General features: G+C 40.1%; 1 long non-coding RNA gene across 3 annotated transcripts in view; it reads right to left on the bottom strand.

Moving 5' to 3' along the window:
- Positions 1-317: 317 nt before the first annotated feature.
- LOC116325272 overlaps positions 318-12,825 on the bottom strand; it is a 71,598-nt gene continuing 59,090 nt past the window's right edge. The window contains exons 4-6 of one of the 3 annotated variants that reach the window (XR_005608408.1): positions 2,494-2,695; positions 1,807-1,931; positions 1,568-1,704 (exon numbers count right to left, since the gene is read on the bottom strand). This is a non-coding gene — a long non-coding RNA (uncharacterized LOC116325272). Of the gene's footprint in view, positions 1,372-1,567; positions 1,932-2,493; positions 2,696-12,825 lie in introns of those variants that run through there. The other 2 variants (XR_005608409.1, XR_005608407.1) reach the window with 2 other exon arrangements.

Below are 12,825 nucleotides of genomic sequence, written 5' to 3'. Positions count from 1 at the left end.
TGCCAATGTAGTGGTTTCACTAAAGCGATTAACAGCTTCCAGGAAGAGAGAAAAGGATCCCTTTAGTCTCCCTTAACTGAGCATAAATGAAGAATAAGTGAAGCCACCTCACCACAAGACCAAATGATGATGGGTCTGACAACTGTGTACCCAGATCACTGCTAACCCCGTGCTTTTTGTGCCTGGTTACACATCAGCAGTCTCAATGTGATGCAGGAACCTTTGCACGTTCCACTCATCACATTATTTCATCCTGAACTTGCTCTACTTTTAGGTATGTTTGTGATATGTGGAGTTTCTCTTGACTTCCTGGTGGCTGCTACAGCATATAAACAGAGACCACGCCCACAGACATTTTTTATGTACTCCAAATCCAAATCTTAAGAAATGCATGTAAATCATGAAATCCTCCAACACATTGTACAGTTTTACATCCTTATTTATTTTAATTTATTGCAGAAACAGTCAACCCCTCCCCATGTTTACTTCTGAAGGAATCAGCAGCTCCAGGATCTTCTCTTTTATGCTCAGTTATGTTTCTCACCCATGGCTAATTTCAATACCTAATACTGTGGTGTTCTACCAAGTGTATTCTCATTATATTACACGACTTCTCCTAACCTTTTTAATGTTGTGTTGCTGTTATGAGATTCATTTTATAAACTGGCCATGACTGTGCATGGTGTCAGCCTCAGTCTTTGTTATAAAATTGTCAAATACAAATAGATTAATTGTCAAAATCAACAAATTAAGACTCACTAACCAAAATCTTTGTTCATTAAAAAGATCTGAGTGGAGTACTTTTAACACTGAAGCATAATTTGAACACTTTTGAGTAAAACAACTTTTAAATTGTAATGTCAGAAAGAAAGAAAGTGTCAATGAGAACTTGAAATGCTGTTTAATTCTCAGTTTTACTACATTCGTGCTCAATGTCCTGTTTTTATAGTCATGTACACATGGCCAGGATGTACTGTGCACATGTCAACATCTTTAAGCATCTTGCTGCGTTTGTGGCCTTTTCATGAGGGTCATGAGCTCCCTGTGTTACCCTGCAGTCACTCCCACTCGCTCCCTGTATCCTACTGTTGCTAAGCAACCTGATCAACAGAGCTGCTGAAACAGGCCTGGTTAGTGTCAACTGTGACTCAAGAGGAGGGAAAAAAGGAAATATTTTGGGAATGATTTCCTGAAAATATTTTGGCTAATTTGAAGTGCTGCCAAAATAAGCAACTGTTTAATGGGATATGAAGGTTTAAGAGACATTACAGTGATTGCATTCCTTCGCTGTTGACAGTGTGTGCTGACAAAGCACAGGACCGCTGAAACATTTCCGGTATGAATCTCGATGCAAACACTGTTTCGCAAAACCTGCCAAGAGGAGGAAAGAGATAAACATCAGTGTCAGACGTGATTAAATGTGTCAGAAAAATCTAATAAACTCAATCAAACAGACAGTTTCCTTGTAAAAGAAGCTCTTAATCTAGTTAATACAAACCTATATAATACATTTCACATAATGCAAGTATATTAAAATGTACACCCATCAGGCATAATGAACCACTGGCCTAATATTGTGTTGTTTCCCCTTTTGAGATCTGGAGCATTTGTGGCAGGGCCCATTATCCTGGTGAAGCAGCCACAGCCATCGGGGAATATTAGTGGGGTGCACAGGGTCTGCAACAGTGATTAGGCAGGTGGTACCTGTCAAAGGAACATCCATATGGATGGCAAGATGATTGGTTTCCCTGCAGAACATTGCCCAAAGCATAACTTTGTCTCCCCTGGGTTGCCTTCTTCCCATACCTGGTGCCGAGTGCTCTCCAGGTAAGTGACACACACACACCTAAAAGAAATCATGATTCAACAGAGCAGCCCATCTTCTTCCATCGCTTCATGGCCTATTTCTGAATCTCATGTGCATCTTCTCTCTACAGAAGACAGGAAAGCCGGGAGAGAAAGAGGAACAAACAGATACACTGAGTTTTGTTTTTTCTTAACTTGATTTTTTAATATTATATGCTAGTCACATTGTTATATGTGATAGAGGGGGTTGTCTGTTTTTCCTAATAGTTTCCTAATAATGTGAAAACCTTTACGATAAAATAGATTGAAATTTACCCATTTACTGCTCCCGGACTAGGTTTTAATGACATACAGTTTAAAAACAACCTTATAGGGAAATCTGTGACAAGCTCAGATACAATTTGTTTTGAACAAATACCTCAGTTTCAGCATTTAACAAAATCAAACGAAACACCTTGTAGTGAACCGTGGGTTTACTGAGCCAACTAGAGAATATTAACCCCATATATACAACCCTCAGAGAAAGATTTCCTTTCTTGGATATACACTCAGCAGAAACTCTATTAGGTTCACCTTGTTAGTACCAGTATGGACCCGCTTAGAACAAGGTGCTCGAAACATACTGACATGATTAATGGAGGTTTGTCAACTGCAGATTAATAATGTCAGTGTCCCATTTCACCTCACCTCAATGGTGCTCTATTCATGTCCGGTGACTGTGGAAGTCATTTGAGGGCAATAAACTCAGTGTTCAAGAAGAGTAAGATGGTCTGAGCTTTGTGACATGGTAGCATGCATCAGAAGGTGGGTACACTGTGATTTTAAAGGGACGAACGTGGTCAGCATGGGTTGGAAATGTCCCCTGCAACATTACTTCAACACCAGCAGCCTGAATTGTTGAGACAAAAAAGCGACTTCATGTTATTTATGGAAAACTCCTGAACTAACATCAGATCGTTGCAGCTGGAACATTAAGTGACTTCATGTCTAAATGTAGTCACTGGTTAAAACTGGCTGAAATGTGACTGGCTGATTAGATAAAGGTGTAACAAAATAGAAGTGAGTGTATGCCCAGCTGTTTTTATGCACCACACACCGCCTCAACCCCACTACCAAAATCTTTAGGTAGTTGGGTCATTTTAATAGACTTACAAGCCATTAAATAAGCAGTTTTCTCTAACTTGTATTGGGGACCGCACATTAATCCCTTTACCTTAAGCCTGCATGTTAGTCAGCACAACAGTTTTTTGTTTGACTTTCAATGGCGAGGGCTCACAGATGTGAAAAAGAATAGCTGCCTCCAAAGTCTGTCAGAATCTTTAAAACTGACTTTACATAGCACTGCATTCCCTTTTTGTACACGAATAAGTGTGGTCGACACAAAAACAACAGCTCTGGAAGCAGGTTACCTATATCGAGCTTAGCTTTTATGCTAAAGCCGCAGGATAAAACGCCAAACATGGAAGTAGAAATAGGGAGGCTTTAAATAAACACTTGGATGAATGTCTGCGTGACAGAAATGTTAACATCTGTTTTGTCAGACGGATTTGGTAAACAAAGGGTTTGTCCCTCTGAGACCAAACACACTGAGAGGTTCTCAGCGTCAGACACAGGGATCACATAAGCCTTTTGTCAAGATGTTAAACTGCAGAACATGTACACATAACTTCTACTGTCCCACTGATTCTTCAAGTGCACTGTTAACATGAAGTGACATGACAGTCAGGATGTTGCCTCCAGCAAGCAAACATCTTGATTCTGAATAGATGACAGTTTGCATGTATAGGAAGAACAGCTGAAAAAAGAGCAGCTATATAAAGTTTATCTACGACTCCTTATTGTAAAGCATAAGGAATCCTGTGATGCTTTAATGCTTGTTTGAAATGATATTTGCTTTACTTTTCATGTTTTATCACAGGAACAACAATTAATTCTACAGATTTTAATTTAGTGTCCTATCAAACACTTACATTTTTAGTTATATGTTTACTGACACAGACCTCTATCAGCCAGGACTAAACAAACTAAAAAGCTCACACACACACAGCACTTTTTTCCCTCAAATATAAGCCAAGTGCTTCTCGTGCCTAAAGGAATGACAGGACATGACGTGGATGAATAAAAGATAAACCAATGATATCCTACCGATGTAGATCGGTTTTAGAGGCAGCTACTCAGAGTATTTTGTAGCTAAGCCAGGAGGATTTCTTCAAATGAGTGCTTGGACACTAATTCGCGTCTCCTGCATGAACAGGTGGCCGAAGGATTCATTGAAATGTCAGTTGTTCATTCATGCACTAAACAGCTGCTGAAAGATGTCGTCTCGCTCAGAGGCTCTTAACCTGGTGATGGCGACCCGCGAGGAAGGTCATACTGGGGCCAGTGGAAAAAGTAACAATGAAAAGGAAACACATTGTAGTAGAGAGTCATAAATCGCAAACGATCTTTAGGCAGGATGGCAAACAGGATCAGGATCCAGAGACATATCAGTCTACTCAGAGGTAAAAGGTCAGTACAATGCTATTAAAAACATGGAAAGTAAAACTGTTCTAAAACCACAAAATCTCTCTTAAGAGCAAATTTGAATATTAAATTACCCTAAATTGTCAAAATGAATAAGAACTGCAGGCCAGACTAGTCGAATCCTGAAAATAAAGTTGACTCGTCTGTGAGCCTGGGGCCACAAAAGTCATCCAAGCTGAACCGACTGCTTCAGACTGTGTTCAGTAGGCTAGGAGGGTAATGACAGATGTGAATGTATGACAAATGAGGTGTGGCACATATCCTTCAGTAAAACCATTACACCTGATGTAAACAATCCACGGATGTCGGGATGGGCAAGGTGCAAATTACCCATAGCTTCAAGCAGTACACATGCAAAGCTCGCACTGAGAGGCTATTTTTTTTCGTGGCCTTGCGTGTCACTGCCAGGTCTCGATCCACACCCCTTCTCCGTAACTGCTGGCATTTGGCACACTCATCTAATTGTGTGTTGCTTGATTTTGGCTGTGCAGGTCTAGACCAATCCTCCTCTTTGTCCATGCCCCCTTGACTCATTTCAGCACAGCATTTTTCTTTTCTTTTTTTTTTTCCCAACTCTCCCTGTAAGTAAGGTTCACAGGCACTGTGGCAATTACAACCAAATTGCTAAGAGAAAGCGCGTTTAAAAAGCTATTCCCAAACAAAAATGTGCAGCTTCTGAACGTGACAGACCTGATACGCAAAGTCCATTTGAATCAGGCCTGTCCAAACGTCCTTCAAGAGCTATGAGTCGCTTTCACTGATGACGCAGGACAAGGAGGGGTATTGTAATGCCTCTTATTATGTTGAGTGAGTTAAAAGCTAATAACAGGGATTTCTGTTGAGGTCTTAGATAAATGAAGCTAGCATACAGAACAAGGCTCTCGGGATATTTAGGTATGCTGGGAATGTGGACGTGACAGGTGACCTCTTTGGCTCACCAAATAAAGACGAAAGTTGTTTACTGCTGCTTTACGTCAGGTCACCGCAGTTGAAGTGGGTGTCCCAGAAGAATGTTTGAGCAGTCGTAAAAGATGTCCACTGTTTATAATTCCCCCGAACTACTGAACTTGAGCTGTTTGAAGATGAATGCCTATGTGCGTATGTTGTTATATAAAAGGTGAGCGATGGAGGCCTCATATGCAGAGTAATAGGCCTGAAGTGATTTTCCACTTGTAAAATCAAAATCATGTTTATTCTGGTTCAGTTTTCTGCAGGTGCCTTAGCAAGTACATCATGTTAGAAGCCAGTTGTAGAACTATCAAAAATTGCATTCTGTAGCTAGCGGTGAGACCTCAAGATTTTGCTAACAAAGCCCAACATAAAGAAAGTGCAACAACATAAAACAAAGAGCACTGTGTTCTCATCTCAGGGTATGTATTATTGCTACCTTTAAAGTACAGCAATATTGAACTCCCAGAGATAATGGTGTCCTTTTCAAATGCAACGAAGTCTACAGATGGAGGCCGGGGTGGCAGTGAAGCAAATCACAAGTTTGCTAGGTAGGACACCACAGAGTGGTCTGCGTCCTGTTTGGAGCTCTGATATGCTTTGTTTTCACTCACTGCTTTATTTTATCTGCACTTGATTTTTTTTACTCATCATTGTAGTAAAATATAGATGCGTACTTGATTGACTGTATCCATGACACTAGATGGAATTTTTAATAAAGCTGTAATGTAGACTTGCAGGATAAACATCTTTAAATCTGATTTTGTTTATAATTTACACATTTAGGCATGTACACATAGTCAAAACAACCTGCTGAACTTCAAACTCTGAACATGGCATCACTGTTAACCATACAGAGTATTTCAGAAACTGCTGAACTACTGAAATTTTCCCACACAGCCATCTCAAGAGTTTAGCGAGAATGGTGTGAAGAAGAGAAAATATTCAGTGAGCAGCAGTTCCCTGTGTAAAAATGCCTCATTGAAGTCCAGACTGCTTTGAGCTGATAGGGAGGCAACAGTAGCTCAAATAACCACTCATTATAACCAAGATATGCAGAAGAGTATCTCTTAATGTACAACACAACAAACCTTAAAGCAGACGGGCTACAGCAGCAGAAGACCACTCTGGGTGGCACTCCTGTGAGCTAACAACAGGAAACTGGGGCTACGATTAACATCCCCATACCAAAATTGAAAAGTAGATTGGAGAAACATTGCGTGGTGTGATGAGGTCACTGTGTCACAATCCTATAAAGCACTTTTGCTATAGGATTTTGAGAAAGGGAGATTTGCATGATGGATGTGCTGGTACAACATGGATCAAATCTCTTAAGAATATTTCCAGCATCTTGGTAAATATATGCCATATAATTAAAGCAGCTCTGAAGGTAAGGAGTCTAACCAGATACTAGCAAGCCCCCTGGCAAAGTGTGCCATGAGGGTAACTACTCAAAGGCAATACCAAGATCTCTACTAAATAGAAAGAATTGTTTCCAGAAAGTCTTTGGTCCGGGGCAGTCTTAATAACACATACCCAGTGCACTTCAGTATGATCCATATGCGATGAGCGATATTTCCTTGTTGCTATAGCCTGTTGCATCACAGCACCAATACTAGAGCACACCTTGCATAGCTGTAACATCCACCTGCTTTGAAAAAAACAGCAGTAGATAAGTAATTTCTTTTCTGCCCCAACTTCCTTGAGGCAACTATTGTTGTGATTTGGCACTATATAAATAAAATTGAATTCAAATTAAAAAAAACTGTGTTGTTGGGGGAGCATTTAATACAACAACTTATATGAGCAGAGTTCACCCACTTTATTTTTCCCCAAACATGAGTTTGATCCACCCAGAAAAAAAAAAGCATTCCATGAAGGTGAAATGAGTCTGGAAAGTTATTTCCAAAGAAAAAGGTGCGACAGCTTCTTTACAGGCAGACTATCACAAGACAGTGTACCATCTTACCATAAAATGATTCTAAATAAGGGAAAAACATGTATATGACTCCTGTTTTAATAGATTTAAACCTTTGTGAAAGTTTTAAACTGTTTTCATGCATTGCTACTGTCTAACAGCGTCTCCTCCTTAGGCAAATTTAATAAAGGCGGTTATTAAGAGTGAAATGAAAAAGAGCTGTGGCTCAACAACATGACTGCACTTGAGTAGAAGAGCATGTGCCACTAATATGTAATGAAAGTAGTATATTTTGAAGCAAAATGACAGGCAGACCTATTAAAAAGTTTTCATTCGTGCACCGCTGCCTGTGTAACACAGTGTATCTTTTTTTGACTGTAAACAGCTGGTTAACAGCTGTGAAGTTGCTAATGGTCAAGACAGGCCTTTGTATTAATTTGCCAAATTTGGGGAAAACATTTCACCGGAGGCCCCGTTAGAATTAAATAGAATCGGCAGTTACGCTCTCAGCAGCAATTATATCAGATGATTCAGAACACCCAGACGTCTTTTTCCCCCAACCCACTGAGCTCTGGAATGCAAATTACATTGTCCATGGAAGCCCATGAAAAGAAGCTGGCACACCGTGACCTCCTAATAGGCTGAAGATGGAACTGGATCAAGACTACATTCCTAGACACTATTAGATATTTAGAAATCACTGCGCAGAGAGCCTGTGGCAACTAATGTCTTTTAACGCGGACCCAGCTATAATGATCCTGGCTTGGTCGCAGTAATGTCATGGGTGAACACACCAATGGGTAGTTTATTGGGAATTAGTGAGAGCATAAAAAGGGGGGTTCAATGAAAGAAATGTACAGGTGGTCATCTGTAGGTCTGCATCACTGGAAAATGGATTTTGAGCTCCCGAGTGCATCGGGTCTGACAGAGTTTGTCTAACAGTCACCTCATTGTTTTGGATTATTGACCGAAACCTTTAGTGTTGCTCTGTGAATGCCCTGCAAGTTTTGGCATTCAGTGTCCATTCATTTTAATAAGATGTATACAGTACAGGCTCAATTTGTTCATCGAAGCGCTGTGTCTACGCGCTTTGTGTGGCTTAATTGCCGTAAAGAAGCAGAGCGGGTTTGGTGGCGTTGAAGAATGCCTATCCGTCTGTCTGTCTTTGTGTTGTATTGTTTGCACAGTAATAATAAAAGTAGTTTTATTGAAATGCTTAACGAGAAGAACAAAGACTTAAAACTTCCATTTTATTCTGACTCACTGATTGCTATGTCTGTAAAATGGTCCAAAAATAGTTAAAAAAAAATGTCTTGTTTACATCAAATAATGCGGGAAAGAAGCACGTACTCACAGTCGAGAAGCTGGAGCCACAAAGTATTTGGCTTTGCTGCTACATAAATGAAACAAAAGCAGAATATACTCCAAATGGTCATAGACACACTCAAACACCAGCGCAGGCTGACGTGACATGAATATAGATGAATGGATGCAGGTGTAGCATCCCCGCATCTGTGATCTGTAGATTTTGGGCTGTGAGCAGATAAACATATACATGATTAAGATGGTAAATAATTTAATTTATGTCAAGTAAGTTCTCTCACCAGGAAAGTATGACTGTGGAGCTTTGACATCTTTTTAAAAACACATCTTTTTAAAAACACATCTTCAAACACGAACACCTACAAGCATCATGCAAAATGAAAATTGCCCCCTTTTTTTTGCCTTTTTTCTCCCTGCATTAACCCAGAATCTCTGGCTCATCTTCTCTCTGATGATGAGGCAAAGAAGACCATGTTCTGAGTTCACGCCATGTTGAATTTACTGTGACTATGAGCTGCCGACTGGGAAAAATTCTCCATGTCATCTTCTCAGTAATAATTGCAAGCAGGGCGTGGGAATAACTTTAAGAGGCTACAATTCATCACGCTGTCTCAAATTGCAGAAGTGTGACAGCACAAGCTGCAACTTTGAGCATCCTTATGGGAATTCGGTGTTATTCAGCTCTTGGTCAACTCAATTCTGCTCAGCATTAATTTGGACTCTTTATAATCTTACTGGTCCCTCTGCAACAGTCTGTTTCCCATGCAGCCTCTTGGGAAAATTAATTGCTCACTCTTGCCTTTGACTAACCTAGTATTCAGCATGTCGTGTTTTCTTAAACAACCTTTTAAGATAGTACCATAAATTCCGGGAAACATTCATTTGTGTTTTTCCATGCAGGTATTATACAACTTCAGGTGTATCATCATACCTGTCATACTCACCAAATGACTGACAGCTTACCAATAAATTTATCACCTTCAATTCCAACCTCTTGAATCACTTTCCTCTGACTCTACATTACGGGAAAAATAACACGGTGTACCCAGTACCCAGAATGTGAAAGCAGGCCTGAGGACGGGTCATGACCTGTCACGATGCTGAACTTCAACAAAAACAGGAGGGCAAACAGAGGTGCGATGGAAAGTTTTGTTCAGCAGTCATAAAATAATGTCATTTCTGTGTTATGACTTACAGGGAATAGCAGATGATGGATTATTCCACTCAGTGACTGGCCTGTAAAATAGCATGTATGTGCGTGTACTGGACTGTTTTTTGCCTCCTCTTGTTTATTATCTCCTCTTCATCACCTTTTCTTTGTTTCTGCTTTTCTGTCCTCTTGTTAGGCAGCATGCTGGCTTTGTGGCTGGCATCGCTTCCTTAAACAAAGAAAGTCCAGGTTTTGAGGACAAAGCAAAGCATTTCTATGGAGAGATAACACGCTCTCCCGTGTTTGTGCAGAGCTCCTCGGACAGTTCCAGTTGATGCCACCTTTAAAAGACTTTAACATCTTAGGCGATCACTTCTTATGGTTTTCTCTTAATTGTCTCAAATTGCGTGCTTTCATACTCATGCTCAGTATAAGTTAAAAACAATCAAATATGGCAATTTTCCACCAACAGCAGGACATGTTTACACTTCCGATGGTGATGCCAATGCTACAGATTATCTTCAGCCACTGATGTTACGTGTGTTCAAACAATTTCTAATAAGGATCACAAAGTGCTTAACAAAATAATCAGCAAATACAAAAATTAAAACAATGATAATACCAAAAAGTTAAAAACAAGCCCACACAAATAAGTAATGAGCTTATTTGTGGGCCAGTGGGCCAGATTTGAGTCTTTCCCAGATTGATCCTAGCCCTCAGGCCTTATACACAACCCTGGTCTAGAACAAGGAACCACCAAGGTTTAGTCAGAAGAGCTTAACGATCTCCACGTTATACAGTATATATTGGTGCAAGAGTTTCTGTTGAAGCTAGGCATTTGACTATGCAGAGCTCTGAAAGTGAACAATGAGACCTTAAATTTAAATCTGAATTTTAGTGGGAGACAGTGCAGTGAAGACAAAAGAGGTGTTACGTGACACCACAGAGGATCTAGTGAATAGTCTGGCAGCTGCATTTTGGACCATTTGTAGGCGAGCCATAGATGACTTACTGAGGTAGTTGAAGAGGAAACAAAGCCATGAATAATCTCAATCTCACACTGTTTGGTGTTCATGCCTGATTTGTTGTCTTAAATGTAGAATATTTTAGCACTATGTGTGTGTGGTCACGTTAAACAAGTTGCAGATGTTCGCAAAATGGAGTAACTAGCCAGACAATCATTGCTAAACATGCAGTCAAACATGTATTGGATTTAAAACAACAGTTCTCAGTTGGAATTTATGCTCTAAACAAATATGTTGTGTACTAACGGAAGAATCTGGATTGAGAGGATTGTTTCCCTGATACTTGTTGCTTGCTTGTCACTTCTTTTCCACGTTTTTTCCTTTGCTTCCCTCATTTCCTCTCTCAATTTTTACCCTCGTTTCCATTTCCTTGTCTTTATGCTCTTGTTGTTTGCTTTCCCCATCACTTCTTCCTCTACTTCTCATTTCCCCTTTATCCTCCTTCCCTTGCAATATTCCTTATCTGAAATTCTCATGATCTCTTTTCCTTTCATTTTCTCATGTCTATTTCCTCTTTTCTTTGCATCATCTTCTCTCCTTTCCTTTTGTCTCTTCTTTCTCTCTCCTTTGTCTTTGCCTTCCACTCACTTCTCCTTCTTCCTCTCCTCTCTTCTCTTTCAGAGAGGATGCGAAGTATCTACATGTGTAAATGCATGTGCACTGTACGCACATCTGCACAGCAGTCTTGTGTGTATTCAGACAAAATTTCCCCCTTGATCCTTTTATTTATATTCACCGATGCCAAAACAGCAGCACATTTTTCTTCTCAGCATGATTTCCCCTCTTTGCAAGCTAAGCTTACAAAATTAAGAACCAAACACCAAATGAGCTCAAACAAACACACGATTTGTGCAGAGTCTTTCCATTTGCTCATTCAGGTTAGCACCTCTCCAACCGACAAATCTTTATTGTGAAGTTTTTAAATCGAAATCCAGCCAACTGACCTGACACCCGGGTGACACTGGGTCCTCCGCAGGCTGAAACAAGCTACCTACAGTTTCCACTGAGGGTCCTGAATCTGAGACAGACAGGCAGGCACCAGAAGAGTCAGCTCAGCTCTGACCTCAGGACCCCTCGGGGTACAGCTCCATTCCCCGACATCTAAACCGCCATTCAGTATCATCGCACAACTATCTGTTAAACTCATAGCTCTGAAGCCTGTCAAATTACACATAAGTGTATGTCTATTAAGCATCAATTACATAAATTACACTCATAAGATGAGCCAAAAGAGCTTCTCTGTGTCTGAGAATAGGAGATAAGCATGACTACTTCTATGTCAAAAGGTGCATGTGTATGCTATCACAAGAAGCAGCAGGGGGGAGACTTTTGCGATGAAATTCTCCCTTTCCCTTCATCTTTGGCTAGCATGTCTTTTAAGTCTGTCCTCTAAATGTCTATCAAGGGGCAGTATGTTACATTCCTAACAGATGAAAATTGGAATGGCAAGGAAATACTGCATCTTATTTAGATACAAACAATGAAAGGCAAAGATCACAGCGCATGTATGAATAAACCACATGGATGACATAGACTGCAATAGTGCAGTACCAAAGAAAGCTGAGACATTTGCAACCTGACCAGAAGAACTAACTGATAGAAATGATTCATATGTAAGTCTCTTCGTGCAGATCTCTCCTTAGGTATATCTGACGTTTCTGCAAATCTGTGCTCCTTCCCGTGCTTCATAAATCTCTCAGTAAATTAATGGCATTTTTCTTATTTAGTATAAAAAGTATAACAGCTGTTCACATTAGATGATTCTACCAAAGATTTTTTTTGTAAATAACTGTCTTGGAGGTTTAATGTGTGACGCTGACATCTGTTTACACCGGGAAGCCAAAAATAAGGAACAGCTGCTTTCATTAGTCTTACGCTGTTCATTATCGACTATTAATGGCTTATTATAATAGCAAAATATTGGTGCTACTTATATGTAAGAACAGCAGCTAAAATAGTTGCTCAACATCACTTCTACACTTCAACCAGGAACACAGAGCGTGTTAGCTGGCCATCTTAAACAAAACTGAACAGTTGTGCTTGGTCTGGCGGGGAAGAGTTACTTGAAGGAAATTTGTATCATTTCATACTGGTTTATATGTTTTCTATATGTCATTCGCACTTTCCACACT

Source organism: Oreochromis aureus, linkage group 15 (assembly GCF_013358895.1).
Source record: "Oreochromis aureus strain Israel breed Guangdong linkage group 15, ZZ_aureus, whole genome shotgun sequence".
NCBI lineage: Eukaryota > Metazoa > Chordata > Actinopteri > Cichliformes > Cichlidae > Oreochromis > Oreochromis aureus.
This window is presented reverse-complemented; position numbering and strand designations above follow the sequence as displayed.